Genomic DNA, 6,400 nt, shown 5'->3' on the forward strand with positions numbered 1-6,400 from the left:
ATAGGTGAACTCACCTGGTGCGCGCTGGGGTGTCGGGGGATGGAGGTCTCCAAAGGCATCAAGCTAGACGGGTCCCATCTGGGGTGCCAAATTGTGGTGGGAGAAATCTCCCTAAGGTTCGTTGTCTAGCTGTAATTTGATTGACAGACAACGCGGGTAAAGAAAGACAGCTGTTTATTTGCTCGAGCAAAGACCATAAAGCCAGCAAAAGGCAAAATGGCCCCCCCCTAAGGGTGAGGTGATCTTTTATACTTATTATAACATGGCAAGACTTCATGGTTAACAAAAAAAAGCAATATTTGGGCGGTGCTTTTTAAATCTTTGTAACAGCATATTTCTATTAAGCTGAACTAGCACTTTTTTAAAAGCTAAAAGTTAAGTAACAGTAACATTATAATATGTTAGCAAAACCTTATACAGTAGTAAATACTTCTCAAGGACACAACCAGTGCACCCAGAACAATGGTTTCCCTGTCTTATCTTACTTCTTGCTGTAGCTGATTTTTCAGCACACAGACACAGAGATACTTGCTGCTTTTAACTCAGAAAATGCTTAATACAGTTAAAATGATTACTTGACACAAGCAAAGGCTTAGCTATCAATCTGCCTTGTGGTCAGCTGCATTGCTAGGCCACAGGTCATGCCTTGTATTCAGCTGTAAAGCTAATACTTCTTAATAATCTAAATTATTGTAAACCTAACAATATGCTTATCAGAAAACTATTTTATTTTAGGGTAATAACAAACCTGCGCACTACACGTGGATAGGGCTAATGCCTAGAAGGAAAGGACATTTCTCTCTCTCTCTCCACACACACGCACGCACGCGTGCGTGTGTGCATGTCTGGCTACAAATACAAAGCAGGCAGCCAGAAACGTAAGAAGGTAAAACAAAGCGAACTAAAAGACATGAAAGGACACCAATCAATCCTTCAGTTTTTCAGAACATACAAGGCCTTTCTGCAGTCTGGCTCAGGCAATACAGTAACTAGGAAAGTAGATGAACAAAAGCAAGATGGAAATGATTTTAATATAGAGACTGTGTCTGTGGCAACTGATGGTGAAGAAAAGCTGCCAGATGCATCATGTGATTCCAATCTAATGCTTTCAAAAGAAAGTCAGGTAATATCATCATTAGCGCCACTACGTTCAGAAGAAGGCTTACAAAAACAGGAGAGAGTAGTACTTACACTATATGATTCATGCTTTTTCAAAGACGCAGGCTTGTGCCCTAAACTGATAACAGATTCTGTCCATCAAAAACTTGCTCTATCTGGTGTCCTGACTTTTGAAGAAATGTGGAAGCTAGCGAAGTCAATTCCAAAAGATGTTGGTGGGCATAAGTTTCCTGAATTTCTTCTCAAATGTAAGACTTCCCATAGAGAACAGCTACCAAGAAACTGGCTTGTTTGGAGTCCTACCAATCAAGCACTGTGTTGATTTCCATGTTGGTTACTTTCTAAAGGGAGACAAAAACAACACAGTATGCTGGCAAAAAGTGAAGGGTATTCACCAAATGTGAAAAAATGGCAAAAGCTGATAATACATGTCCTGAACATGAAATGAGCATAGAACATAACACTTGCTACTGCCAGTGGAAGAAATTACAGAAGTCACTGTCAGGTGGACATGGAGTGGACAGTGAGGTTCAAAAACAAATATTAACAGAAGCAAGAAGATGGAAAGAAATATTGAAAAGATTGTTGGATGTTACCTTATATCTTGCTTCAAGAGGTTTAGCATTCCAAGGAGATAATAATCTGATAGGTGACCCACACAATGGCAACTTTCTTGGAACTCTTGAGTTAATAGTTCATTATGACAGCATCACTCTGATCATTTGGCCAAAGTCAAACGGAAGCAAACAGAGGGCAAAACAATGCAAGGACAGACTCATTATCTCCCATGGGAGAGTCAGAATGAATTTATTGAATGATGTGGCAAGACTGTGCATAAAGTCACCTTTGCAGAGAGAGAAAAGGCAATTTACGGGCATGTGTAGACAAAAAGGGGGCCCTAAATTGAATTCAGTTTAGGGTGAAGTAAACCCCCATGTCATACATGCACCCTGCACTTACCTGTCTCTCCGGCAGTGGGGAGGGGAGAGTGAGATGCCAGCAGGCAGAGTGATCCCTAGGTTGCATGGAGGGGGTGGGGGGAGGGCTGGTGCTTCCCACCGCAGCAGCAGGGCCCCCAATCCCCAGGTGGCACCTGCCCACAGGCACCCAGCTTGGGCAGTCCTGAGGGAAACCGCAGCTGCAGAGGGAAGCACTGGGCCCCCGCACAGCTCAGGTAGGCAGGCAGGCTCTGGGGGGAAACCAGGCTCACTGCTTTTCTTGGGTAGAGCCTGCTTTCCCGGGCTGCTGCCAGGCTACCTGTAGGGCTTCCTGCAGAGCCACGGAGCTGCATGGAGTCCAGTGCTTTGCTCCACGGCTGTAGGGCAGCAAACTAAAACTCCTTGGAGGAGATTTAGTTTGCTGTGCCCCAAGTCATTTAAGGCTCATTATGCCACCGAATTTTCTACAGCAACTGGAATTACTGTGCAATACGCCACTGGGGCATGCAAACACTGACACCATTAAAGTGGTGCAAAAACATTTAGTCTACTTTAAAGTGTTGTGTGCACATGCCCCTTGTTTCACCTAAACGCGGCCTATTATTTTATCATATGTGACGCTACTCCTGATGTCTCTCACCATGAACAATATGTGTTGATATTCCGATTTGTAGTTCACAACAAAGATACTGGTACATTTAACATTAAAGAAAGGTTTTTTGAGTTTATCGACTTTGATTTAAAAAATGGAGAACAGATAGCTGAAATGCTAATTGCTAACTTGAAGCATCATAACATTCCTCTTGATGACTGTAGAGGTCAAGGTTTTGATACCGCTCTAACAGGTCAGGTAAAATAAAAGGTGTTCAGAAAATGAACTTGCTGTGTATTCTCCTTGTGCGTCCCATTCACTAAATCTTGTAGGAGTTAATGCTCTAGAAGCATGTACTGAAACATTAACATTTTTTGGTTGTATGCAGCAACATTTTGTGTTTTTCAGTGCTAGCCTGGTGAGGTGGAAGATTTATAACAGAGAAGATGCACTGCTCACTCGACTCTGTCAGACACACACTGGAGTGCACATGCTGATGCTATCCGTCCACTCACAAAGCATCTTCCAGGTACTCTGGAAGCATTGGAATGTGCTCTTGAATTAAATCTGACACACAAAGCTCAATCACAGCTGGAAGCACTGAAAAAGTACTTCAGCTCATTTTCATGCCTTTTGTTGGCTAGCTTCTGGTACAAAGTTATTTCAAGTATAGATAGCAGAAACAAGATTTTACAAGCCAAGGGAATCTCTCTTGAATCAGGGGCAGCTCTCATTACTGATATAATTGAAGAAGTAAAACAACTTGGAGATCAGTGGCCCAAAATTCTACAGGAAGCATGTCTTGTAGGAGAAAGCATGGGAATTTTGCCACAATTACAAAAAAAGAAAGGCAAGAAGCGGAAAAGATTTCATGATGACACAGCTGAGGAATCATGTTCTACCATCTCTGAAAATGATCCAGAATCTTTATTCAGAAGAAATGTTTTTGATGCAACTTTGGGCAATGTTATCTATGGATTAGAGCACAGATTCAAAGCAACCAATAACATTTGTTTTACATTCCATTCAGTCCTAAAATATGTGACACTAGAGCCTGAGGAACTGGACAAAGCTTCCAAATGTCTACTTCACAGGTATCCTACAGATCTTTCTGAGAATTTTCCTTGTGAAATGTTGCATCTGAAAAAAATCTTCAAATCTACTTTTGGAAAAGAGTAAAAGAGTATGAACTACCCCCACTTATCTTATTAAATGAAATTTACAAAAAACAACTGCAACTAATTTTCAGTGAAGTGTACGTAGCCATACGGATCTTTTGCACACTGCCAGTGACTGTAGCAGAAGCTGAAGTAAGTTTCAGCAAGCTAGCACTCATCAAAAACTGCAGGCGTTCTACTATGGGACAAGAACGGTTAGGCCACCTTGCTATTTTGTCTATCAAGTGTGAACTTGCAAGAAAAATTGACTTTGGGGAGATAATTCATGATTTTGCAATGAAAAAGACCAGAAAAATAAAGCTTTAAAGTGAATTGGTCTGTTTATAAAATGTTTGCAGCCATGTTGGTCCATTAGAACAAAAAAAATCAAAACATCGACTGGATAATACCATTATTAGGACCAACAACCAAAAAGTTACAAAATAGTCAGCAATGTAGAATGTAATTTCAGAATTAAAATAGAAAATTTTATTTCATGATTCATGAAATTTTACGTATGAGGGATTGTGTGTGTGGGAGGGGGCCTGCCTTACAAGTTTGTACTGGACCCAAAGAAATGATGCTTGGGCCCTGTCTGTGAGGTCTGATATAGGGTTTTCTATAAGGGGATGGAGTGTAAAGCCTCAAGCATCATAAATTGGCCCTGTGCCTCAAATGTTTTAGACAGTAGAGTTCAGCAGCCTTTGAGCTGGGTCTGTTCCTTTGAATGGAGTCTTGGGTGGTATTTGCACCTCTCAGTATCCCAGAAGCTGCTACTTTCAGTCTGTCTATAAAAATGTGGATAGCAGCAGGTCCCTTCCTCACAATGGTGTTATAAAAATACATTAGTTAAAGAATGTGATTTGATCAGTGACTAGGGTGAGGAGGTCATCTTTTTACCCAAGACAGACATCTAGCTACTTTTTTTAAGGATTATGCTAACAGTGTCTCAGCTCTGGTTCTGGGATCCTGTGCCATGTTGACACTCATATCACCATCCTGTCCCCACAGGAGGTCACTTGGCAGCTGCATGCAAATGTATTTGTCCCACAGTTGATGTTTGTTCACATGCCTTTGCCAATAATGTTGTCTTTGGTGACTTTCCAGTTGGCACTGCTTTTTTGGTGGAGTACTTGAGTTTGTCCTTACAGGCGTTTCTTCTCCTCCTTTTTTGCCTTTGTTTGACTCAAGCAGAGAGGGAAATGGTTTTAAGGCTGATGATGAATCGGCTGGACTGCTGCCGGTGTGATTGCTGGAATTGGCCACATCAGTATTCCTGGTGCCAAGTGATCAGTGTCAACATAGAAAGCTCATTTTAGTGGGGTTATTTTTTTGCCACCTTTTCAATGCTTGGAGTGTAGTGTCTACTCAGAGAGCACTCGCAGAGTATGGCTCACTGGGTTTCTTGAAGGTCGAAGTCTTTTTTGTGGTGATGTTGGACTGCGTGAGCAGATGATATTTGAGCCAAAAATCACTGGACTCTTGACACTTGAAGGAGAATGTACATTGTGCAAATCACTTATCAAGGATGTGATTCCCTCAATACAGGAGAAGCTTCACTTATACCCATGAGATACATCAATGAAAGGAATTAATTCATTGTAGGTCACTCAGGGATTAAACACTGAAGGTTTGGAATCTGCCATGATGAAGGTGAAAAATATCTTGCCCATCTGTAAAGGGATGTCTCCCATTCTCTCTTTTTGACCTTTTCCTCCCCCCCCCCCCACACACACACTTTGGAATAGCCAAATTGACAGAATTTTAAAAAATGTAGGAGGATTTCTTGATAAGAAAAACTAGTGAGAAGCTCAGTGTAAGAACACGGAGTTAGGTGTTTGTCTGGTTCCATCTCACTGCCCTAGACGGTGAGAGTGATCTGAAAAAGGACCGTGGCTGCGTCGTATCCTTGCACAGGAGGATGAGGAGGTACAATGGGCATGCACAGGCAGGATGGATACTATTAAAAAAAACCCTGATCTCACATTTGAGGTTTATGCAAATCTACCGTATGGTCTATATTGATATGTGCTAAAAAAAAGTCTTCTGCCTTCACTAATTGCAGTATTTGGGTTACTGGATAAAGATGTCAGGAGTGCCAATGCCTTTAATGTTCTGGCTGAGAGAGGTAGGAAACGGGTTTTCCTGGGCTATAGGCAGCCTAGCAGAGCAAAGCTTTATTGGCACTTAAATAGGAAAAAATGAACCCAACTGACAACTGTAATCTAGAACTGTCAGGAAGGAGAAAGGTGGTCTCTCATGGAAGGGTTTGCCCTCTCGTTTCTCCCCCCATGCCCTGCTCCCGGGAGGTGGTGGTGATGGAGTGGACAGAGGAGGGGACAAGGCTAGCAGTGGGGGGAGTGGGGAGTGGGCCTGGCTTGAAAATGGTGGCAGGGAAGGTGGGGGAGGGGCAGGCAGTGTGGGGGTCACACCAGGCCCAACCCAGCCCAGCCTGACCCAGCTCTGCAATGGTGGTGGGGAGGGTGGGGGTGCAGGCCCAGCCCTGAAATGGCAATAGGCAACGTGGAGGGGAGGCGTGCCAGGCTTGGCCCGGTCCAGCCCCACAATGGCGGCCGGGGGGGGCAGGCCCGGCC

The 6,400-nt window shown here is 43.1% G+C and overlaps 1 protein-coding gene across 1 annotated transcript in view; it reads left to right on the forward strand.

Annotated features, from left to right (window-relative positions):
* The window catches only part of LOC102376558 (aldehyde oxidase-like), a 93,280-nt gene that overhangs the window by 61,543 nt on the left and 25,337 nt on the right, over nt 1-6,400 (forward strand). The window lies entirely within an intron of this gene.

Source organism: Alligator sinensis, unplaced genomic scaffold, assembly GCF_000455745.1.
Source record: "Alligator sinensis unplaced genomic scaffold, ASM45574v1 scaffold258_2, whole genome shotgun sequence".
Taxonomy (NCBI): Eukaryota; Metazoa; Chordata; order Crocodylia; family Alligatoridae; genus Alligator; species Alligator sinensis.